The 26,907-nt window shown below is 40.6% G+C and overlaps 1 protein-coding gene and 1 long non-coding RNA gene across 3 annotated transcripts in view; one reads left to right on the forward strand and one right to left on the reverse strand.

Moving 5' to 3' along the window:
- Positions 1-26,907, forward strand: part of LOC117282537 — a 400,895-nt gene that overhangs the window by 244,802 nt on the left and 129,186 nt on the right. Inside the window, exon 3 of the long non-coding RNA XR_004513304.1 lies at positions 15,267-15,334. This is a non-coding gene — a long non-coding RNA (uncharacterized LOC117282537). The remainder of the gene's footprint in view (positions 1-15,266; positions 15,335-26,907) is intronic.
- LOC111867128 overlaps positions 1-26,907 on the reverse strand; it is a 236,624-nt gene that overhangs the window by 184,077 nt on the left and 25,640 nt on the right. The window lies entirely within an intron of this gene.

Raw genomic sequence — 26,907 nt, forward strand, 5'->3', positions numbered from 1 at the left:
AAGCCGTTAGTCGCTGGATTCCCACCGCGGCGGCCTGGGTTCGATCCCGGGTCTGGTTAAGTGGGATTTGTGGTGGACAAAGTGGCGCTGGGGCAGGTTTTCACCTAGTACTTCGGTTTCCCCTGCCAATTTTCATTCCACCAATTGCTCCACAATCACCCTCACCTATCACCTGGGACTGGTACAGTAGGCCAGAAGTGGCCGCAGTACAAGGGACTTAGTCCCACCCCACTAGCAATAACAAAAATATATCATCTAGACGGGAGAGTTATCACGGATATTTGTATGAATGCATAAGTCTGAGTTATCTCCAGGGTATCTGCCTGCCTACATATCTAATCTATCTATCTATCCATCCATCCGCCTGTCTTTATGACCGTCCGGTTGTCTACCTACCTACTCCAAAGAGAAATGTCGAGCTCAAAGATGAGACACACCACAATGAATATCATGGAAATTTATGTAAAAGGATTTGGCAGTTTATTTATATTACAAAATAATGCTGTCTGCATGACGGCAGAAATATACCATTGCTCTTATGGGAACACGTTATAACACAGTGGAAAACTTTGTAGCTTATTGGACTGGCCACTGCTAACCACTGAAATTTATCTATATAATATTTTTTAAAAGGTTAATTTCATGCCGTACACTGCGCCCCAGCAACACAGATTAATAGGTTAATTCTCTGTATAAAAATAATATCTCTTCTTCTCTGATGACCTCATGAAACATAAATAGTCTTATATTCTCAGGTTAAATAGTCAATATCGTGTCTTGTATCGGACTTAAGGTTCTTTTGGCGGGGTCTATGAGGAGTACTGTCTTCTTGTTGTGACTCAGTATAGTCTGGTAGGTATTTATAAACACGCCTATCCTGATGATGGAGGCAGCATGTTTCTTCAAGTTTGAAATATCAGATTACACGCACGGCGTCGCAGTCCTGAAAATAGTAGCGTTTTATAATATTCTCTTTGTCTTTACTCCTATTTCACAAATTCTTATTATATATTATAGAAAATATTTCAATCTAGCAAAAGGATTGATTATGAAACCTTAAAGAAAAAATCTGTGTTTCCCCACCTACCAGTTCGCTACTGAATGTCACTGTAAAACATTCAAATGTATTCCATATTTCAGAGTTGTCTTGATAGCTGGAAGTTACAGGTTTCCAGGGCTGCTGGTACAGGAGACGGGTTCTGACGCACCTCAGCGCAATGGAGCCGTCACCACCACCACTACCACATTAATCATTGTCTGGAAGTTACCCTATTCAAAGGGTGAGGGGCAGTATCTACAGGCTCAGGCACGCTTTACGGAATGACTCTCAGGGGTGTGACACCCTTTGAGTGGGCGGTGTAAGGGCCAGTAACAAAAGCGTTTGTTTCGTAAGAAATTGACGTAAAATTGGGAGTACAGGGCGTTCTCCAGTTCATTGTTAAACTGGACTGGGGGAAAGGAACATACATCGGGCGCTAGAACAGAAAATGGCAGGGGAAACCGAAGTACTGGGAGAGAACTCGCCCCAGCGCCACTTTGTCCACCAGAAATCCCACTTGAACAGACCCGGGTTTGAACCCGGGTCGCCGCGGTGGAAAGCCAGCGACTAACCGCTTGAGCTACCTTATGATTATATTCTAGTATTGGGGTTAGTTTATCATTATTATGAATTCATAGCTTGAGCTATGGCGCGGCCTCATAAACATGCCTTACTTATTGCGTTAAGACATGTCGAAACTTTCAACTTCAGAGTGAAGGCATTTGGTGAAGAACGTGGATTTTATCAAAGAATAAATTTATAGGAAACTTTAAACTGTGATAATACAAATCGTTTGAGAAACTTAGGTAATTACTTGCTCAGGGTTAGAAGTAAGTGAGAAAAGCGTGTTAAAATGACGTATATATTATTTGTAGATAGTAAGAGGCCTATGCCGGTCACGGTAGCCCAGCGGTCTAAGGCATGTACTGTCTTCGCTCGCTTGGAAACCGGGATCGTGGGTTCGAATCCCACTCAGGGCATGGATGTTTCTGTGCGTTTTTCTGTGTTTGTGCACAGGTAGAGGCCTTGCGACGAGCTGATCACCCGCCCAAGAAGTCCTACCGAATGTGTAAGATCTAGAAAAACCGAAGTGAACGGAGAAGTTCATGGAGGTAGGCCTAGGCCCACTGGGGCTGTAGTGCCAAGGAAACAAAAAAGGAGAGGCCTGTATTAATGTAGAGAGCAGATACGTACAAGTAGTAAAGTTACGTCTGTAGGTTCTTCTTTACAGGAATTAGAATGTCCAGTGTCGGGACCTTCGTGTTCTTTAAAGGGTTCTTCATCATACCTGTTTAATCATTCAAGACAAGCGCACTTAACAAGCTACAGTGTAATGGAAAGTAGTAACAGCGGTTGTAACAACGAAAACTGTTTATTGTACTACAAAGTCCTTCAACAATTTTCACTTTCAATACAACATGTTTCGGCCCTAAATGGCCATCTTCAGGTACCTTACTCTGCTAAAATTGCTACACTGCACTAATATTGTCTATCCGTCGCCCATGCGACTGCACGCTTCATGATTACAGATGATTACAGACTGTAGACGTGACACAACAACGGAATTATGAATAGGAAAAAAAACAAGACTGCTGTAATAAAACATCTGAAGAAAAGGAAACGGATCTAAACAAGTGGACGACGCCCCCTGTGAAATGTAATAAGAATTTTACAAAATTTAAACGATATTTTAGCAGAATTTATTTGATTTAAATTAAGTGAACTACAGGGTGTGCTATTTTAGCGCATATTAGTTAGGCCACGATTGTGACGGTTTGAATCTTGAAGCGGGCAGTCGCATATATGACGAATGGACAGTTAGTGCAGTGTAGCAGTTTTAGCAGTGTATAGCACCTTAAGATTGCCATTTAGGGCCGAAACATGTTGTATCGAAAGTGAAAGTCTAAGAAAGAAGGAACAATTCGTATTATTGTTGAAGGACTGATTAGTACAGTAAACAGTTTTAGATACAGTAACGCAACAGGATGCTTAAATACAGGATTGTAATAATAATTCAATCAGAATAATAGCAGTAATTTCTGTGTTGAGAGCTACTATTTTAACTGCTGATAGTCACTCAGGTGGTCGATGTATTTCCAGCCTTTATGAAGCCTAGGGCTTTCTGAATGTTTTAACAAAAAATGTTTTGTACCTATATTTATAAAAAGAGAGAGACCAAGATTAAAATGTCTCGTAGATTTACGGAAACGATTTACGAAAATTCAGGGCGAATAGATAGAAACGAAAGGCAAATAATATCGGAGAATTGGCATTTGTCGTAAAGGAGACAAAGTTATTTAGCAGACTGTACCCCTTACAGTAAATTTGTTTAATCCGACTCGAGTCACGTTTTAAATTCACTAAAATTTAGTTATTTTTAAGAATAGTCTTAATTTAATTTATATTTGTGGGTTCCCGCTTGAAATTTTCAATATCTGCTTGGTGCTTCCGTTTGTTGCGCCACAGAGTCTGTACATATCACCCCTGTCCATGCGTCTGTATACTGATCTGTTTGTAAACAGAGGAGATTATGTGTTAACATTACTATATTGTGGAATGCGACGCCATGTGTTCCTGTAGATAGATATCAACCTTTCGAAGCGAAGTGATGCATCCATCCTCAGGGTTGAAAGGACTTTTCCGACCTGAACATGGGTCCAGAAATTCAGTCCGAAATGTTGTTACCTGTCCACAAGATTATGGGTGCCACGTGCAGTATGATAGCAGTTTAAGTATACAGAGCCCTCACAATCTCAGACACAAGTTTTGTGTGTTGCAGGATTATGTTACACTATGGGTAGAGTCGCACTAGAATTTCTTGGTAAAAATAAACTTTGTGTTTAAGCTGATACATTGTACGTTTGAGGCAGATTCGTGTTATTGTGGAGCGAGGACAGACAGGGGACCAGTTCGGCTTCCTGAGATTTAAGGCTGATAACCCTGAAGGGCTGCGTCACCAATCATCCAGACGAAATTGGTTTGTGGAATGGAAGTAACAGGCAGACATTCAGACAACTTGGCCGGTTACAAATTGGCAGTGGAAAATTTTCGTAGCGCAATGAAATTAGAGTCAGTCATCCATTCCTCTTCCACTGGCTTCATCTTCACTCCCGTCTCTTTACTTACTAGCTCATTTCCCTTACTTCCTACCCCCCTCGTGGGTTCCTAACGCAGGATACCGGAGAGTGTATAACGGAGTATGAGAAGAAAACTAAGTCAAAATGATAGACAGCACGCTCTTTTTGAAACACAAAAGTTTTCATAGTAGGTCTCTATGTAACTAACGATTAGTCTGTTTTCATTCTGAAAGAAAGCTAAGCTTATAGTAATGCTGTACCAAGCAGATAAATGCATCCTCAAATATTGACGTTTATATAAAGCAGCAGACGTCTAGGTACTTTGTTATGAATATATTTTCTGTATCTCTTTGCATCTTAACTCCTTACCATCAAAGACATAAAAAAATGGCAGCGATGCAAACTCCTGCCATGGATGTACCACTTAAATAACTGTATTTCTGTGGTTTTTAAGTGACCCTGCCAATGCATAAGATTATATACCGTAGAATACAAGGATTACTGGTGAAGGATGAATTGGAAATGAGTTGTGTTGAAGTGGTCGTGGCCTAGTTGAGGTACTGTCTTGGAATTTGCTTGGGGAAGTTTGGGAACAACAAAAAAGACTTCAGTTAGAATATCCGATTTCCCGGCCCGGATTCGAACCTAATATCTCCTAAATACAAGTTCAGAGAGTTAACTGTTGTTCGCCTTGCTCGGTTGTAAAAGGTATACGGAAGATATTAATATCCCATAATCATGCTTTTTGAAACATAAAACAAGACGGCAGAATCTTGCGATGATTATGTATGTTCTTTACTTTCGAATGTATTGGCATAGAACATAAATATATCTCCCAATCTGAAGCGTTAATTTCATTTTTCATGTCCGGCGCTGCTTCTTAAGTTTATGGTTTCTGGTGTCACCATGAAGACTTACTGATGGGAAATAACGTTTGAGAAATACATATTCAACACACTGACTATGAGGCCATCAACGACCCAGAAAATTGTTGCATAGGAAATACCTTAATCGACTTGTATTAAACTGTATACATGACACCTGCTAACGGTAAAACGCAAAGCTAACCCTGTAATAGGCCGTTGAAGTCCATAGGATTGTGAGACGCCGAGGCTCCCACATTTCCTATAAAATCTGTTCACAGATGGCGGTGAGGTTGTCAGCTTTATGCGCCTGCCGCTCTTTACCCCGCCCCAGGAAGATTCCTGGTATTCATTTCTGCTAGAGCCTGAATCGACCCCAAGACAATAGTGGGGTTGAAATGATTAGGTAAATCGAAAAGTCCAATTACCTCATCGGGAATCGAACTCGCGACCTTCTCGCCTGTAGAATAGTGCCTCAACCAACTACGCCACCGCGTGCCTCGTTGGTAAAACGGTCTTAAGTAATTTAATAAGAATTAATATAATTACCTGCTTCATAATATCCAGATTAAAGTCCGTAAAATTTTCGCCTCTGTTATCCAAAACAGGTGAGGGTGTTGGACAACAGGGTGTTGAGGAGAATATTTGGACCGCATAGAGATGAAGTCACAGGAGGTTGGAGAAAACTGCATAATGAGGAGCTTCATAACTTGTACTCTTCCCTAAGTGTAAATAGAATGATCAAGTCAAGGAGGATGAGGTGGGCAGGTCATGTAGCACGAATGGGGGAGACGAGAAATGCATATAGGATATTGGTGGAAAAGCCAGAAGGAAAGAGACCACAGGGAACACCAAGGTGTAGGCGGGTGGACAATATTAAAATGGATCTTAGAGAGATAGGATGGGATGGTACGGATTGGATAGATCTGGCTCAGGATAGGGACCAGTGGAGGGCTCTTGTGAACACGGTGATGAACCTTCGGGTTCCATAAAATGCTGGGAAATTCTTGAGTAGTTGCAGAATAGGCGGCTCCTCAAGAAGAGCTCATCTCCATGAGTAAGTAAGTAAGTAAATAAGTTATCCAAAACAGGACCTGAAAGTACAATGTCTATCTTACTTAAGAAAAGGAGCGAATAAATTGCACTTTAAGTTTGTACCTTTATTAGAGAGTGTATTGTTAGGTAGAGAATAGCCAATTTTATCGACGAAACTAATACAATTTATAGCAGAAGGGACATAGGGTTCAGCGCCACAATTACCAGATAGACACAATTCTGAGCTAATTTGATTTCGGGGATTATATTTGTGTTCTAAGAAAATGGGAGTTCGTGGTATTAAACCATAACATGTTTTTGACTCCATAAAATTAATGTTATTGAAGTTACTGTCTCCCGTTGTTCTCTTTTTGGGACATAATTTGGAGATAAGAATTGTTTGAACTTATTTTCAATGTATATTAGATAATAAATCAATGATTCAGGACACGGGATTGAAATGAATGAGGTTCCCAGGTTACTGGTGTTAAAATTAAGTTATATTATTATGTTATTAAAACACATAAACATAAAATAATTAGGGGTTGTTTCCAAGAATAAATTCCGCAAGTTCGAATCCTTCAGTAACGTCAGACAACACCAAGACATTGAGTAGCTAAGTAAATGAAATTCCCGTTGATTCTTTTGTAAACTTTCTCATCCTTTCGCTTTAGAAATTGAACAAAGTCTGTGGTGAGTATTGTGGTGTGTGTCTATATAATATTTTCACAAAGTCTAACTAGTAGAAATATCAGGTCATAATTTAGAATGAAAAGTTTCTATGAATTGCAAAGTTCTTGTGTTGTTTNCAATGTATATTAGACAATAAATCAATGATTCAGGACACGGGATTGAAATGAATGAGGTTCCCAGGTTACTGGTGTTAAAATTAAGTTATATTATTATGTTATTAAAACACATAAACATAAAATAATTAGGGGTTGTTTCCAAGAATAAATTCCGCAAGTTCGAATCCTTCAGTAACGTCAGACAACACCAAGACATTGAGTAGCTAAGTAAATGAAATTCCCGTTGATTCTTTTGTAAACTTTCTCATCCTTTCGCTTTAGAAATTGAACAAAGTCTGTGGTGAGTATTGTGGTGTGTGTCTATATAATATTTTCACAAAGTCTAACTAGTAGAAATATCAGGTCATAATTTAGAATGAAAAGTTTCTATGAATTGCAAAGTTCTTGTGTTGTTTCGAAAGAGGATTGTATTAAGTCTGAAGGTAGCATCTTAAAGTAACGACACACTCAAGCTGTAAGTTACAATTTAATGTTATTCAGTGTATTATTCACTAATTAGTATAACTGAACTTTAAAACTCTTCTTCTGTTTGGAAACACACGGTACAAATATTCCCTTTAATATTTTGCATCTTTCATTGATCTCGATTTTTTACACGCTACTCATACTTTATTATATTGTGATATGACGCTTGAAAGTCAGAATAATGGAGCCAGAGTGGAAATCCATTACTAGGTAACGGTTCGGTAAGCACGTTCCAGAAGCACAGAATAGAGACAGAATAATCCATTGGCTAGGCAACGGTTCGGTAAGAACGTTCCCGTACCAACGGATAAATGGACCGTTTGAGAAGATGTTCTAGTATATTCGGTTCACCTGGAAGTTAGTTCAGTTCATTCCTGACAGTGAGTAGGGAACCTTGGATTTTTAATTTGTCTTTCGCCACAGCAGAAGAGAAGACACTCGTAGTCCAGTAAGGAATGGAGCGAGTCTTAGAAGCCATTGATCGTGTGCTGTTAAAATGGATTGTAATTGTAAAGGAAGTGCCGATAAATCCAATCATCCAATCTAGAGCCTCTTATTGTTAGTCACGCAAATCCCTCATACGTGACAATATACGAGTATTTCCCGTTGCAGATTCAAGTGAAAGTCGCGTCTTTAGTATTGAATTTTTCATACTGTTAACTTCCCCTGCTTTCTCCCGCATTCCTTTCAAATTTTACATATTATCGAATGATACGTCAAGGCCTGCGTTCACTGCCACTACACAAGAATAATATACAAACATAGGCAACGGTAAGCTGCCCTCTTTACTTACGAGTGTGTTGCAGTCCACATATTCGCGCCGAAGTACTCTTTGTCTTTACAGAACAGACGCGATACGGGGAAGTGAAAGCGTGGTTCACCGTGCGTGACATAACTGACATTCAAGCAGCGTGTTAACGCTCCACGATTCAGCGCGAGGTGTCCGGAAATGACGTAATGGGCAACATGAATCTCACGCTTTCGAAGCATGCGCCTACAACGACATGAATTTCGTGCTTCAGAGCTACTGAGGGACGTGTATGCTATAATAGAGCCTTCTAATGATCAGCAGTATTAATATGGGTTTATATTGAACGCTTCGAAGATCGTTTCCGTCTCCATCATCAGGAGAGGGAAAGTTGTCCCTCTACTCAAGTAACTAAGCACTACGCCATGAAGGCGTATGGGGGAGTGGATCTATAGATCCAGATTTTCTTGATCTCAGCGCTAACGGGAGGTGAATGGTAAGCTTCACGCTCCCTCCGCTTTACCACCAGGGAAAGAATCCCAGCTACCCATTTGATAGGAGGCTCGGTGAGATTTAAGCCGGTCTGGACGATTTGAAGAAGAGAGAATTTTTTAACCTACAGGCATTCGAACTCTGACCCTTCGGTCGTCTAGCCCGTAGCCAGTCGCTATACCGACTGCGCTACCCCGGCTTCTCGGCTTAAATAAAATACTTTCTATAATCTCGCTCTTATCAGTGGAGTAAACTTATGCAAGTTCGTGGAAATAATGCAACACAATTCGGAGAACCGGAGGATTCAATTATCTCAGTTTTCTCAGAAAAATGGAGACAGAACCACCAGCGATATATAGCTCATGTGAAACTGCACCCACGCATGCGTATGATTATTTAAATTTTGTTTTATTTACTTACTTACTTATGGAGCTGAGTCCTGCTTGAGGAGAAGCCAAATCTGCAGCTACTAAAAAATTTCCCAGGATTCTACGGAACCCGAAGGTTCATTACCGTGTTCACAAGAGCGCTCCACTGGTCCCTATCCTCAGTCAGATCAATCAAATCCATACCCTCCCATCCTATCTCTCTAAGATCCATTTTAATATTGTCCACCCACCTACGCCTTGGTCATCCCAGTGGTCCCCTTCCTTCCAGCTTTCTAACCAATATCCTATATGCATTCATCCTCTCTCCAATTCGTGCTACATGCTCTGCCCACCTCATTCTACTTTTTTTTCCTTGGCACTACAGCCCCAGTGGGCCTAGGCCTACCTCCATGAACTTCTCCGTTCACTTCGGTTTTTCTAGATCTTACACATTCGGTAGGACTCCTTGGGCGGGTGAGCAGCTCGTCGCAAGACCTCTACCTGTACACAAACATAGAAAAGCGCGCACACACACAAACTAAACATCCATGCTCTGAGTGGGATTCGAACCCACGATCCCGGTTTCCAAGCGAGCGAAGACAGTACATGCCATAGACCGCTCGGCTACCGTGACCGGCCTCATTCTTCTTGACTTGATCATTCTAATTACATATGGAGAAGAGTACAAGTTATGAAGCTCCTCATTATGCAGTTTTCTCCAACCTCCTGTCACTTCATCCCTCTTCGGTCCAAATATTCTCCTCAACACCCTGTTCTCAAACACCCTCAGTCTATGTTCCTCCCTTATTTAATAAAACAAAAATAATTTCTAAAACATTTGCAAGTACTCGTAAGTGTTACAGATCGTAACGAGACATGTGACACGTGTGATCTGTTACGATTTTGTGCTATGAGCAGTTTAGAAGAGCGCTGATGGAGTTAGGAGTTACCTTTGTGCTTTGGTTGAATTATGGTATGTATTGTATACAGACAGGAGGCACACGGTAGCGTAGTTGTTGAGGCACTACGCTACAAGCCGGAAAGTCGCTGGTTCAAATCCCGATGAGGTCATAGGATTTTTTTTTTCAATTGACCTAATCCTTCCGGCCGCACTATGGCCCTGGGGGTCGACTCAGCCTCTAACGGAAATGAGTACCAGGAATTAATTAAATAATTTTCCTGGGGAGTAAAGCGCTGCCGGCGCGTAAGGCTGACAAACTTACCGCCATCTTTGAGCCAATTATCTAGATAATATGGAACCCTCAACGTCTCACAATCCGATGGGCCTTCACGGCCTGTTACAGGGATACCTTCACTTTTACTTTTTTTGTATACAGACAGAGTCTGAATGTATCCGACGATATTAAATTATAATAAATTACTGCATTTTCTGATGTGTCTCCGTACAACCCAGTGGATATTATCAACATTTTGGAGGACTTTCTTGGCTCAGTCTTCAAGATAGTAGAGAAAACGTTGGTAACTAGCTACAGTGCTACATGCCGTCACTACTCAAAAGATATCAACCTTCACATAAGCGCTGATGTAAACTTGCATGTCAGTATTAATGTACGTTTTCTTATTTTCAGAATGAATTCTTTGAATTAAACGAAAACCATTCAAGTATTGCCAATATAAATCTGTTTCCATTTTTAAGTGCTGTTGTGGGTCAGTTCTAATATACATTTACAGTAAACTGTACAATTAGACGTAGAAACAATGACATAAAGGATACTTCATAATATATAAAAATATATGAAGGGAATTGAAGTGGGGTTTGGCGTTCTGCCTAAACACATCCTCATGAAGACCGAGATGGTAGCGGAGTAAGGAAATCGATACGTGGTCACCTAGCACTCCACTGTACTGACAGAGCTAATGCCAGGGCAGATGATAGAGGCGGCAGGGCGTTCAGAAACGTTGGAACCTACACGGCGTCACATGACAGGGGACTGAATCATCAGCATTCATCTCTGCGGAAATCTAGAATGTCAGATATGTTCTTGCTTGAATCTGTATAATTTGGTATAGCATTCGCGGAAACCATTAGCGTATTTTGCTTTCATTACTGACTTATGGAAGTCAGACCTTCTTGAGAAGCCAAATCTGCAGCTGCTCAAGAATTTCCCAGCATTTTATGGAACCCGAAGGTTCCGTGTTCACAAGAGCACTCCACTGACCCTTAGCCAGATCAATCCATTCCGTTCCATCCTATCTCTTTAAGATCCATTTTAATATTCTCCACCCACATATGCCTTGTTCTTCCCAGTGGTCTCTTTCTTACTGGCTTTCCCACCAATATCCTATATGCTTTCATCTTCTCCCAATTCGTGCTACATGCCCTTCCCACGTCATCCTCCTTGACTTGATCATTCTAATTATACTTGGCGAAGAGTACAATTTCACATTATGCAGTTTTCTCCAACCTCCTGTCAATTCGTCTCTCTTCGGCCCAAAACTTTTCTTTCATAAGAACCTTAAGTCTCTCTCTCCTGCCATTAAGCACGAAAGTTACATATTTCAGAGTACATAGTCTTACGTATCATAAGCACATGTGAATATGTCCGAACTTCTAGTTGTCCCTCGGGAATATGTTCCGTTAAGGCAAACCTGCCTACGTATTTCCTCGGCTCATGCTTACTGTCCTCTTAGTCTGGGCAAGGGATGTAATGTTACCACTCGATATGGTAGAGGCTCGTAGAAGGTCTGTCACTTGAGAGGCATGTCTCGATGTTACAACTTCCGTTTATATTTCTGGTAACGACGCAGAACTCACCTGGGAAATAAACGTTTAATATAGGCGACTTGTATTTTATGACCACCGCAGAGAAAGAAGAGGGGATAACGATTTCAGATGCTATTTCCAAACATAAATATTTCCTCTCCGATAGTTGGCTTCCATAAAAATAAATAAATATTATATTTGAAGTTCCCACATCGGTGACTACAAGCGCTATCTTCTGGGTTGTAAAGCCCTCACAGTTCCTTAGAAGCAGACATCTCGAAGAAAAACATAGCTTCCGTCTTCAGGGTAGACGAGTAAGCCAAGAAAGCATAAGGAAGAAGGAAGTAACAAGAAACTCTTTTTGTCCAATTTATTGTTCTGTCAGAACAAAATGGAGACCAAGGACACATGAGCCCCAATTTTAGTAGCTAACGTTACTTTGTTTTGCCCAATGTATATTGAATTAGTTTTAGTACGAATTCCCTAAAGGCTGTAACATTACTGGGGTAATTTCACTGTTACGATGCATCAATCTCCCCCGCCATGCGCCCTTCAATATGTAAATTCTGAGCCAAATTCTATCTCTAATTACAATGGCAATTTGGAACAACAAAGCCGACAATAAAACGGTATCACAAAATATAACGTTAAACTCCTTTCAGAGCAGCGGTTCTGAACCGAGGGTGCGTGTGCCCCTAGAGGAACGAGGGATGTTTTTGATACATTTACAGAGATGAAAACGCCTGAACATTTTGACAAATATTTTTTTTCCTACTTCTCTGCATGGAATGAATAGAGATTTTTTAATTTTTTCGTGTTCTCAATACACGATAACACGTAACTTGGTGCAGAAATAAAGGCCCCACTTAAAAGGAGAGCTTAAAGTTTCACTCCTTGAGCAAGGTATATGTAAAGTTTCAATCTAAAACCTAGGGACGCTTGAGGCATCAATCTGAGACCAAGGGTTACGTGAACTGTCCGAGACAATAGGGTGCATGAAATTTCGCATTGGGATCACAGAATTCGTGAAGTTTCACTCTGAGGTGAGGAATACGTCCAATGGTGAAGGTTAATAAATTCTCTTTTAAAGGAAACGAGCATATTACCTTCAAATAAATTTACTTTTGTGTCCATTGAAGTGGACAGTGTGCTTATCCTTACAGCAACAGAAAACACAAGTCACGTGATAGCCAAGTACTGTTGGGGTGTGACGTCATTGCGCAAGCGTAAGCTACAACGACAAAAGAACTCTGCTATTGTTTTGAGTGACGTCACCGCCTATGCAGAAGCGTGTTTACCGAGCCGTTGCCTGGAAAGGGATTGCATAACACCGTTGTTCCTTTGTTACGAGCGTGTATTACTTAGCAACGGCTCTATCTGTGGCTCAACATTTCTTGCATGGCGTAAACACGGCACACTATATAATCTCTGTTTCTTATTCATACTCGTCAGTTAGTCGTTATTACCGTGTCATGCAATCTTCCTCAAAGATTCGCCGTGACTCTGCCGCAACTTCTCCGACACATTTGTCGTTCATTTAGTATAAGCAGTACGCTGCAGGCGGTACTTCCGCAGTTTATCAGTACCGCGAGGAAATTCGGCGTGATTTCCCCAGAAGTGGTGCACAGTCTGCTTGTGCGGACATTTTGTACTATTTGTTTCCTACGGTTTGAATGGCGCTCACTGGTTGTTGTTGTTGTTGTTGTTGTTGTTAGCTCTGCCACTGTCTTCGAGGCGTAAGAATGTGCTATTAAGATTTCGACTGACATCATTCTTCTTATAAAATAATATGACAAATTTCAAACAGCAAACTGGAGTTGTTTCAAATTTTAGAGCCTCAAATAAGCTATCTTTCTAGCTTAGTAACAGTCGAGTGGCCGGTCAGAGACGAAATTGGTAACTTAATGACCTAGAAAGTGATAAGGTGCTGCCTGATGGGTGTAATCGCCCAGTTCAGGGAGTGATAATAAATGAGTACGGAGAAACTCAGATATAAACCTGGTCCTGTGTCACTTGGTCTATCACGAATCTCTCATGTAGTCACTGGGGATTGAACCCGACGTTCTACAATGTGAAGCCGGCGCCTGGGATATGGCACGGATCTTAAAGTTGATCACTGGGCTGGTTGGCATAGCGGGACAGTCTAGATTTGATTAAATAGGCGCTCATTTCAAATGCCTACAAGGACACAGACTATTTTCACTGAGGTTTCCGTGGTTTTGCTCAGTCCCTCTAATTGATTGCCAGAACAACAGCTTCATTAGTCAAAAATGAATTATAAATTCTTTATAATCCATCATTCACCGAATATCCTGCCATTCGATGAAATAAATTCTAAAGATTAATAACATCGTAAAGTAATCCACAAATGCATCGATTTAAGGGCGGTTGTTCGACAATATTTAAAATTATATCAGCTTCAGTTTCTTCCTAAACGGCTTATTCATTACTTCGTAATTACACTGCATTTTGTCTGTTTCCCTGGCGGATTCCGGTTATCTTTTCGAATTGTCATTATGTTTACAGTTCTTATTTTACTGATACTTTATAAATTGATGATTGTAACTGGGATCGAATCCTGACCCTTCGAAGAATAATCCTGCATAGTAAACACCAGACCGCCGGCCACGGTAGCCGAGCGGTCTAAGGCATGCACTGTCTTCGCTCGCTCGGAAGCCGGGATCGTGGGTTCGGATCCCACTGAGGGCATGGATGTTTAGTTTGTGTGTGTGCGTTTTTCTGTGTTTGTGTACAGGTAGAGGCCTTGCGACGAGCTGATCACCCGCCCAAGGAGTCTTACCGAATGTGTAAGATCTAGAAAAACCGAAGTGAACGGAGTTCATGGAGGTAGGCCTAGGCCCACTGGGGCTGTAGTGCCAAGGGGGAAAAAACACCAGACCGCTACAGTAGTTCTGATATTACCATTAATGACAAAATAACTGGCAGCATAATGACTTCCAGTCACTAAATATGGAAGTTGAGCCAACTTCCCTGATATTCGTGTATATTGATACAGAGACAGTGTCCGACACTAATACGGGCACAAGACACGCCGGAAAATAATGTTACACTCTTGGATATAATTGCTGATTTGTTCATCATTAATTTGATAATGATCATTAAACTTCACATGTTGAATAGAATCTAATTTTAGGGCTATATAAAGTATGAATCGGAAAGGATGTGGATGTACTATTAAGGCAAAATTCTAGCAGTTTGTGGAATGACTAATTTTTGTTACAATTAACTAAGAAATTGACGTTCTGGACCAGTCTCTAACCACAGACTACCGGAATGCAAAGTTGTTTTGTTAGCTATAGATATATGGCAGTTTCAGTCATTAAGAAATCTAAACAATATTAAAAGACTCAGTTCGTACCTCACAGAAAACAAACTTTTGTTCATTAAAGTGTCAGTCTGTTGATGCTGTTCAGGGAAGGAATCTCTGTTTATTGTGAGAATTGTAAGAAACACACAAAGACGCCCTGTCGGCAAAGTGAATAGTATTTGAATGTTATCTAAGCTGATACATGACATAACCACTTGACTTTAAATGGTTAAAACTTGTCAGTCAGAAGTTTAACGACCTCATCTAGTAGAAAGACACAAGCGGAGTTAACTTTATTATCACTCTTCGTGTTTCAGGTCATGGGAGCAAGTGTAGACTTTATTGAAGAAGTTCCCTGGGAGCCGGAAGGGCATATACACGGCCGGTGAGTTGTGATGTGAACATTCAACTGTTTTATAGTGCACAAGGGCGTTTTATTTTTAACTAAACGTAGCGCTGTCTTTCCCTCTGTGTTTGTGTAAAGGAGATACTTGACGCCAAAGCTCGTAATCCGTGTATGGAACTTAGTTTCAGTCTTAAAGTATGTGTCTATATAGAATATAATTTATAGTTTAATATGCAATAACATAATAATGATACCAATAATAACTGGCATTTGAGGACACATTCATACCCGCAAATTCCTAAATTGTATATGGAAGTCCTATCCGATCATTGATCTATGGATCTCGATAAGAATCTAAAAAGTAAGGTTACGTAAAACTTTGACAAGCAAACACTTGTGCTTGACCTCATCTCCTGTAGTGGTCCCTAGGTGCTTACTTTACAGATGTCTGAGCGTTCAATAAATACTCATATCTTCATACTGCGTAGGGGCCCGCAGTTCGCTCTCTTATTCCATTTATCAGAGCTTTGTGACGGCCTGGAAGCACGCCAATTTCATCTCTCTGCATCGAGAAGTGCTCATAGTTTTGACATGGTCCCTAACGCAATCACCAGATTAGAATTTTGTCTGAGTTCTCTCTTCCAATAGTTTTGCATTCTGAGTCTAGGTCCTCTGATATTGTGGATGTCAAAAACCATCACGTGAAAATCTGAAACTGTTCTGACGTCACTACCTCACCAACTAATCGACTAACTCCCTGGCAGTAGAATTTGAAGGTCCAGCATTTCTAAGAACAAACCCACTGTGGGAAACGGTTATATGCGAGCGGGTTACCGGAGCGGTAACTCTATAGACCTATATTTGGAAGGTGCTGGGTTCGAATTTCTTTTGGAGATACCGGTTATTTTTACTGAGATTATTCATGATTTTTATTCCTCAGTTCATCTAGGGAAATTCCGGGATAGAAACTCAAATAAGGCAAGACACTCACTTCCAAATCCTTTCCAATCCCTTATTTATCAGTCATCCTACTATTCAACCCTATGCAATCCGAGATAGCGGCAAGGCCGAGAAGTAAGCCACAGCGAATAATGATTACAGTTTCTTCCATCGGATTTTATTCCCTTGTGACCCATCTCTCGGACATCCATCTTAATGTTATCCTTTTGTGTCTTTCTCCATCATCACAATGACCGATTTGAGAGGGTCCCCACAAAAATTCCCTGTAACTCTTTTTCTTCTTCCATCCTACCTACATTCCCAGCCCATCACACCCCCTTAAATTTTATTGAGCTAATAATATTAAGTGACATCTAATAATGAAACTCCTCTAAAGGTTTTAAACCGAAAGTATTCTATCAGACACACTTATGTTGTACGGTTATCATTGTCCGTTAAATAAGTTTTATATTTTTCTGGTTCCATTAAATAGATCTAAACGCCGTTCCCGTCTGAGGATATCAGATGATCATGTCGTGAGACTCTACTTTGCTTTTTCCTAGTGTCTTAGGGTGGGGGTGAGACTGAGTCCACTTGGTACGTCGGCCACTAACTGGCCTATTGTACCGGCCTCGGATGATAGATGATGATGATGATTGTGGAGCAATTGGTGGAATGAGAATTTGCAGAGGAAACGGAAGTACTCGGAGAAAACCTGCCCCAGCACCACTTTGTTCACCATAAATCCCACATTACTTTACCTGGGCTCGAACTCGGATCGCCGCATTGAGGAGCCGGCGACCAACCGCCTGAGTTATGGCACGGTCATCGCTACATAACTTATACCTTGTAGAAGGAAGCCATAAGGAAGAAGCATAAAGCCTGAATTGTTAGCGTATTGCTTTTGTTTCGTATTCGGGAGGTTCGCTCCCGGAATCTGGAACGGGGTAAATTCCGGGAGAGCGCCTTGATTACTATGCAGACGCTTTCCAAATCATCATTCATCGATCATCCTACCATTTGACGCCGTGTGGTCTAGATAATGACAACTCCGCAAAATAGCTTACCAGAAAAGAAACAGAAACTGTTAAAGAGGCGATGGAAAGCGTATCAGGAACTGTAGTGCGTGTTTGTAATAACATTTTGTTTGAATTTACTAGTAACACATGTTACTAGTTTTATTTGTGTGACTGATACTCAATTTAGTTTAATTAATACAGCATTGCAATGTTCTCCGCCCCACCAGTGACGCAGTTTCGCGTCTGCAAGAGAATGTACAGCTCTAGTACTTAGAGGTGACAGTCCTCCGACGCGGAGTAGGAGAAGTATTGGTAGTGGTGGGGAGAGCTCCAGCATGCCGACAAGTGTGGACACCCTAGCCTGTGCGCGATGTCATTATACTCCGCTCATGTAACTTAGGTTTCTCAGCTTGCACTGCTTATGTACGTTTTACGAATAATTCAATAAAACCAAGATTGTGATACTTTTCATGATCACGGATTTTTTATTTCTAGTGGGGTGGGACTAAGTCCCTTGTACTGCGGCCACTTCTGGCCTATTGTACCAGCTCCAGATGGTAGGCGAGGGTGATTGTGGAGCAATTGGTGAAATGAAGATTGGCAGGGGAAACCGAAGTACTCCGAGAAAACCTGCCCAAACGCCACTTTGTCCACCACAAACCCCACTTGACCAGACCCGGGATCGAACCCGGGCCGCCGCGGTGGGATGCCAGCGACTAACCGCTTGAGCTATGGCGCGGCCTAATGATCACGATTACAGAGTCCACGAATGCACCGCGTCCCGTCTATATATATATATATATATATATGTGTGCATATCGCTACCATCGCTTACAGAAAACTCCATGTCCAATTATAAAGACAGCAAATGGTAAGGTTATATAGGGTTTGAGGTTTTCACAGCGGTGACTATGAAGAAAGCAGTCTTGTGGAGTGTGACGCCGTGCAGTCGGTAGCACTTTAACAGTGTTTCAGAGGGACGTACTCCCTTCTTTCTTAGTCTGCCTCCCGCGTACTTACTGCTTATACCATACTATTTTCGGCCCTGAAGAAGGAAGCGATACGTTCCTCCAGAGAGTTTGTGGACCACTATCAGACTTCACGGCGTCGCTTCCTTATGACTGTGCTCCTCAGTCCTTCATTGATATATTTAATGTTAATACTTTATTTGGCCCGCAAATTTTGAGAACAAGATTAAATTGTTAAAATAAATGAAATAAAAAAATTAAAAGAAAACAAAAACAATAATTTTTCATGAAAACGTAAGGTGCATCTCTTAACGAATGATGAAATGAACAAAGGGAAAAATAAACCAATTACTGAATTTCAACATATTGCCTGTCTCAAGAAAAGTCATGAACACAGTACCCAATAACAATTACAAAATTATTGATCCACTCAAAGGAGGTGGATATACTGGACATAGAGCACGCATACGGAAGATTACACAAGATTACACACACTTTTAGTTGGAAAGCTTGAAAGGGAGAAATTACCTGGGGAAACATAGGCCAATAGAAAGAGAATAGGAGCTTTGGATTGGATTCATCTGGCTAAGAATAGTGAGCGGTGGTGGCTTATTATGTGAACACGGTATTGAAAGTGAACATTACATGTCCTGGCAAGTAACGCCTTGTAATTTGATGGATCGTTACCGCTGTTTCAGGGGTACTTCTTGCCTCCATCTGCAGGTAGACTAAGAAATCATGTTCCACCGAAACGTCGGTAATTTGTTGTACTACGTGGCGTTATATGCAGAGAGATGATGATCTTTATTGTCACTGTAGTGGTAAAGATAAAGAAAAGTGTAAGGTTATCATTGTAACAGGCCGTGGAGGCACTTAGGGTTGTGAGACCTGGAGGCTCCAGCTTTTTCTAGTTAATCGGCTCACAGATGGCGGTGAGGTCGTCAGCCTTGCGCGCCGACCGCCCGCCCAGTCGGCTCCAGGGCCATAGTGTGTGGCCGAACCTTAAGAAACTGAAATCAAACGAAGCGTTTCACAGATGCCTTATGCTCCAAGTGGGAGCAACAGGACCAGAACACGAAAAAAGAAAGTATAGGACAGTAATCAGTTTCGGATGAAAGCCTCTGCTCCGTTGAGTGAACAAAATGGTGCATATTCTGGAACCTGAAAACAACTGTTACTGCTTTTGAGAGGTAATAAAGAAATAACAGAATATAATATTTAGTCACAGTTTGTCTATCCACGTTGAAATTTTGCAAAGTGCCCCTGTACATTACTGGTGTTCGTACGGATATCCGAGTGGCTGACAAATAACTGACGCGTTGCAGCTAACCTACCTTACAAAAAGGATCTACTTGTCACTTTCAGCATTACAGTAATGTACGTCAAAACACAGACCACAAGATCTTCATACTTCCACAAACAATAAAACGCTTCCTACTGTATTTTAATGTCACTTTAACGCCAAGTTCACTAGTCTAATTAACTACATGGAGTTCAGTTTATACCGTGAATATGACAGATGCTCAGCTAGTCAAAAACTGAACACATATTGCAGTCTTCAAAATAGCCCACAAGAAATCCCTATCTTGAAAAACGTGAATTTAGTTCAGAACCTTGTGCTTGTGACATTTGTTCCTCGAAGCAAGTCTTTAAATTTGTAAGCAGTTAATTTACGCAATAACTGCACATAATAAATCAAGTAATTTAAACAGTTGTGTAACTTCGTTTCGTCGGAAGAATGCCAACTGAAATGTGTTACTGGATGCTAAGCTGTTAAATGCCAACATCTGCTGCTTGCAACCCAAAGTATATAAGACCGTAACAGATCCCTTTTAATACACTTCAATTAAGAAATCTTCCTATATATATACACACTCGTATTGTCACGTGGTAGCGTAGTTGGTTGAGGCAATATGCTACAAGCAGGAAAGTCGCGGGTTCGAATCCCAGTGAGGTGGATCTTTTCAATGTACCTAATCTTTCCAGCCATACTAACGCCCTGGGGTCGACTCAGCCTCTAACAGAAGTAAGTACCAGGAATATTCTCGGGGTTAAAGGGTGGCCGGCGTGTAAGGCTGAGAACCTCACCGCCATCTGTGAGCCGATTGTCTAGAAAATGTGGGAACTTCAACATATCACAACCCTACGGGCCTCCACGGCCTGTTACAGGGATAATTTTAATTTACTTTTACTTACATTATATATTATATATGAATTTTGCAAGTTTAAAATGTTTTATTCTCATTACGTTTTTTTGGGTTACTATAGCAACCAAATGCCGAGTGTTAACACCTTAAATAAACGTAAGTAATATAGTAGTTCACGAACGAGAGAACAGTCTTTTGGTATCGTCTCCACTTCGTGAGTACTGCTTATATTTACATGTTGATATGTGAAGTGTCGTAGCTATATAAATGAGGTAGTTTACGATTGATTATTTGTGTATGTTATTCATGGGAGATGGGTTAGGACATCAGCCTTGACGCGTCATTCGATAGCATATAGGACTGGAGTGGAATAGGGTGAAGGAAGGTGAAGTTAATAGCATGGAACCCTATAAAACGAAAGATGAGGCTTCCTACTGAATTATAAATGGATGTTACACTAGTATTTCGGTAATAAAATGTTATTATTTATTGACTCGCTGTTGGAATGGGCATATATTTACTTATAAACGAAGGCGCCTGCGCTTATATAAAATTTCTTCACATTTCATCAACTACACATGTTTATTTGCTTCACAATATCCAATTCAAGCTGGTATCTTTGGTTCTTAAATATACAAGGCGAACACTTCCTTGTCGTTATATACACAGTCATCATGGCTGGCAGTAGTCACGAATTACTTACTTACTCACTTACTTACTTACTTACTTACTCACTCACTCACTTACTTATGGAGCTGAGCCCTTCTTGAGGAGAAGCCAAATCTACATCTACTCCAAGAATTTCCCAGCACTTTATGGAACCAGAAGGTTCATTACCGTGTTCACAAGAGCCCTCCACTGGTCCATATTCTGAGCCAGATCAATCCAATCCATACCATCCCATCCTATCTAAGATCTATTTTAATGTTGTCCACCCACCTACGCCTTGTTCTTCCCAGTAGTATCTTCCCTTTTGTTTTCCCACCAATATCCTATATGCACTCCGATTCTCCCCCATTCGTGCTATTTGCCCTGCCCACCTCATCCTCCTAGACTTGATCAGTATTCACGAATAGGAGCAGAAAATAGCACAAATAGATAATAGTGTTTTTTTTTGTCTGAGAAAAGGCCATGATGTTCAAGTTCTTTAAAGGTCTTTCTCTCTACTTACTGTTGGAAGAGATATATGAAAATCGCATTTTATTTCAAGAACAGAGTTAGAAATTGTTATGCAGGAACGCATATTAATTTGTAACATTGCAATTCAATGGAAAAATGGGGTTGAGATTAGGGAATTTCACGATATACACATATCCTTACTTCGGGGGCCTATTGTAATAGTATAATCCTAGCAGAGATTCAAGTGGTTACAACAGAAAACATCTCGTGTAGTTATATTTGTGTTGGAAAGAGCTGACACAACAAAGCATACTTATTTTTTCTATACATAATAGAATCAGTTATAATAACAATTTAATATATCAGCGTGATAAGTCAAAGAGAACCAGAACTGGAATTGTTACATGGGCATCATGTTTACATCATTAATACTAAGTTCTTACTTGTTGCGTCCAAATGTATCATCATTTCTGCCAACACAGAATGTTGCGGGATGACAAAAACATGTCCCGATTCTAAGTAGGCTAGTATTCTCTATGTGTCATGTTATATGAGAAGTGAACAAGATGGCGTATCGTGTAACTAAAGGCGCTGTAAATATGACGGGATGTTATGAGCAATAGAAACAGGCATTCTTTGCATTAAAGAAGATACAGAATATTCAGCCCGTCTCACACCAAGGAAGCAGTTCAGATTAACAGCATTTTCTTCTTGGGTATGACGCCTGCATCTCATTGGATATTAACTGATATTGCGGAAGAAAACTGACTCCGCCTTTGGCAAAGTTTTCTTTTCGACGTCTGCTTGGCTCTTGATTATACGTGAAGAAGTAGGCAATATATTCCTCCGAAACATAGGTAGACTTCTACCAAACTACAGGCGTCACATTACAGAAGACATTAATATTCATGCTAAACGCATTGAAGATCTGAAACCTGGCCATTAAAGTTAATTTGAAATATAATTTTTCATAATTTCTTATGTAATAATAAATTAAGTTATTACATAATGGACCGAGATACCTTTTCGACTGTAGTGGCTGGATTGCGGGTTGGACCACATAGTAGCCGGGGTTCGATTTCCGGTGGAGGCATATATTTCTTTCTTCATCACAACTGATTTGAGACTGATTGTCGGACCCACCAAGCTCCCTCGTCTAAGTTCTGCTTCCTGCTTTATTCATGTTATTTTCAACTCTTTAAACCTGAAGAGATAGCGACATGTTCCTCCGAAACGTCGGAAGGTTTTCAGCGGGATACACAGCGTTATATCTCATAAGGCGTAAATTTCCTTTTTTTTATTGCTAGTGGGGTGGGACTAAGTCCCTTGTACTGCGGCCACTTCTGGCCTATTGTACCAGCCCCAGATGATAGGTGAGGGTGATTGTGGAGCAATTGGTGGAATGAAGATTGGCAGGGGAAACCGAAGTACTCGGAGAAAACCTGCCTCAGCGCCACTTTGTCCATCACAAATTCCACTTGAACAGACCCAGGATCGAATCCAGGCCCCCGCGGTGGGAAGCCAACGAATAACCGCTTGAGCTATGGCGCGGCGTCAAATCTTCTTCTTAATAATATTTTAGGAGGTTAGTTTTTGTTTAAAAAGTCAGAAGTCTCCATTATAAAGACTAGTTGCTTAATGCTGCAAAGGAAGACAATTGCTGCCAGTTCTGAGTACAGTACGAAGCACAGAAATACGACGTGTGGCCCAAACTCGGTGTTTTTAAAACATTAAAGGATATGCATCGGAGGTTTAAATTATTAAGTCATTTATATGACAGAATTTTATCATGTCATCTTATGGTCACTAACCAGAAACTTCCGTGGTACAGGCCTTTGCTTCAGAGTATATGATTAATTCCACACTACCCTTTTTTAAAACCCATTTCCATATTAATCTCTTTTCTCCACCGACGTCTCCCAGGAGGTCCTTCCCTGAGTCCTTTCTACTAAAATTTTGCATAAATTTTTACTTACGCCGTACACACTACACGTTCTGTCTATCTCATTTTCATTGATTTAAAAAATGTTGTGAAAATAATATTTTATGTCCCTTATATCTACATATTTATTTCAGTTCTCTGTTCTGAAGTACCTTAAATATATTCAACATTATTATACTGAGAAGAAATTTATGTTTTAATTCATAAATGCAGAAGCACCATAAAAAGCATTTTTTTTCTTCGTTAACCATGAAATTAAGGTGTACATTGGCTGCGCCATAGCTCAAGCGGTTAGTCGCTGGCTTCCTACAGCGGCGGGCCAGGTTCGTGTCCGGGTCTGATCATGTGGGATTTGTGTTGGACAAAGTGGCGCTGGGGCAGGTTTTCTCCGAGTACTTCGGTTTCTCCTGCCGATCTTCATTCCACCAATTGCTCCACAATCACCCTCATCTATCATCTGGGGCTGGTACAGTAGGCCAGTAGTTACCTCAGTACCATGTGAACTCAGTCTCGTCCCAATAATAATAATAATAATAATAGGTCTACATAAGGCATCAGTAAATTCACACTGGTGTTGACTCACAAATTTTACTGTAAATTGATATAACGTAGAACACGATTGTAGAGTTTCGTCTGTTTAACGTACTATTAACTTCGAAAAAAAAGAATAATTAAAATACATTACTCGTTATCTATCCTGATGTTAAGAATTTTCACCACCCAAAATATTCAGTCACCGTAAATCTTATTGAAGAAGCTGGGGTTTGAATATAAACTTTCGTCATGTTTTAATTACTAAGCGTAAAACTTTTTAAACGGAAGCAGAACAAAAGTTCGGAGTTATGGTTATTTACAGTAGCTACAGCCAGTAGACGCTTTAGTTAAATAAACGGAGCAGTAAGAACGCGTATTTATATTGCTCAATATACTCTCCCCGTTCATCGGGAGTTTCACGAAACGGAAACAAGACAGACTAACCGATTCTTTTCAAAGTTTCATGGAGCACTGTTTGTCTTCAATTGGGCTATATTATTCTTTCATACACAAACAGAATGTGTTGAGGCAGTGAATGTTGTGATCAAGCAGCGGTGGAGAAGTGTGCTCCAGTGGAGTGCACACATTTACCGGTAGTTTCTTACCTCTTCGCAATCACGAGACCACATTTGATTTTATATGCACTAGAGTTAACTAGTATAAAATTTAACAAAAAAATCTTTAAAAACGGATTTCGTCAAAAATATTTATCTCCATTAACTTGAAAATTACTGGAACTACAGCCAGACGCCCAACCCCCAAACATGTAGGACCATGGAATATACTTCGTCTTACCTTCACCATTTCACCTGTCTGGCATGTGTGGCCCTACCAAGAGCTTACTCTCCCGCCAGCATGACTTTTCATATGACTGGGGCTTGCAGATATCCTCTCCACGTTAAGGTTCTGGTCCTTGAGAAGGAGCTACACATAAATTAGGATACTAAACTTTGAATACAAAAAAAAAATGAACAAACTCCGTGGCCTGTAGTCCGCAAGCGAACTATACTTACCTGGCGACCGCTTCTTGTCGCGCGAAGTTAGTGCCAACTTTAGCGGATAGAGGGTGTCGCGTGGTCAGCACAACGGATCCCCACGGCCCTTAATTTCGGTTTTCTACTTCCTTGAAATAGCCCCTCAATAATCCTCACGAGGCTGAGTGGACCCCGTTCCAGACCCACTATTTCTCAGAAAATCTGGTAGCGCCGGAAGTCGAACCCGAGACCTCTAGATCTGTAGCCAGGAACTCTGGCTACGTGTATTTATTAGCGGAAATATTTTCGTAAAATTTGGACCCTGTAATACCGATTTAAACATAATTTCGACTACCGTGTTTTCTGTTCCCATTCTTAGCTGCTTGCTTGCATATATAGTGACAGAAAAATCAAGGGTTAACATTTTATATGTAGGGAAATATTCAATTTTGTAAAGACATAGCACAAGATATCTTCGAAGTTTGCTTGTGTTAACTTTGGAATAACCCATTATCCAGCACCAAAAAATTGAATAAAAGAAATTTATATTTATATGGTCCTAACATGTTTCGGCCCTACGAGTCCCTTTTCAAAGTCTCGACTGGAAAAGGAACTTGCTCCTCTGCTCTGTAGAGCTTAGTATAATTGTAAGTTATATAGTCATAAATTATAAAGTACGATTATATTAAGATTCCGACACACACTCACGCACACACACTGGCACTGTAGCATCTAAAAGGATATATTATTTATATTGTAATTTTCATCATAACACAAGACACAATTTCCTATAACTTTTACAGTTTTTGTAATACGGACGCGTTGCACCACAGTATGGATCCATATTGATATTTCAATTAACCTTATTATATTTATTATGTACACTGCCTGATGATGGTCTCATGACGACCGAAACATGTAGCGGTGAACAATAAAATTCAATCTATGAGATCCTGATTTTAATTGTGTAACATTTTCCTTGTTGTTTTGACGGATACGTCACCTAAGCATATAGTCGAGACATTTAAGAGGAAACTACAGACAGAAAATATAACATACGGAAATAAACCCCTTTTATCTCTAATAATTTCCAAATTTTAAATTAATCGAAGTACAGAAATCGCACTGCGCAATGACCCCTGATCCCAAATATTTTGTTTCGTGTAAGGTAAAGTTATCCTTGTAACAGGCAGTGGAGACAACCACATTTTCTAGATAGTCTGCTTACAGATGGCGGTAAGGTTTGTCAGCCTTACGAGTCTGCCGCCCTACACCCCAAGGAAGGTTCCTGGTACTCATTTGTGTTAGAGCCTGAGTCGACCCCAGGGCCATAGTGCAGTTGGAAGAATTAGGTCAATTGAAAAATTCAGTGACCTCATCTGAATTCGAAACCGCGACCTTCCGGCTGGTACAGCACAGTGCCTCAACCAACTACGCTACCGCGTGCCCCCTTTTTATGAACAAACCCAAGGATAAGTTCCACCATGTTGTGAAATCTGGTGCTCTTTTACTGGGATGTAAACACGCGGAGGTAGAGAGTTGTAGAGGTAATAATTCTCCTTTCTTTCCATTCTTCTTCTGTTCTTCTTCTCTTCCTCTCTGTCTCTCTCCATTCATCTTCCTCTCTCTTTATTTCTATCCTTTATTTTGTTTCACAGGGGTGGGTTTTCTCAGAGTGTTCCATTCCTCCAACTCATGTACTCGTACATTCATCAATCATTCTATCATCCGACAGTATATAGTCTCCATTCTGACAGCGTCGTTAAAATAACAACACAAAATAATTACTTTTATCTAAGAAAATAAATATTTGCTATATTCATCACATGGGAGGATGTTTCAAATAATCTATATACTCGTATATGCGAGGCTTGAAGTTCTAAAAGTTAACCGTCTTATGGGATATCGCAGTCATGCAGTCTGTTAGACGGCTGCCGACGTTTCCGAAGAGTATAATTCCATCTATCCGA

This window comes from Cryptotermes secundus, unplaced genomic scaffold, assembly GCF_002891405.2.
Source record: "Cryptotermes secundus unplaced genomic scaffold, Csec_1.0 scaffold381, whole genome shotgun sequence".
In the NCBI taxonomy this organism is placed as follows: Eukaryota; Metazoa; Arthropoda; class Insecta; order Blattodea; family Kalotermitidae; genus Cryptotermes; species Cryptotermes secundus.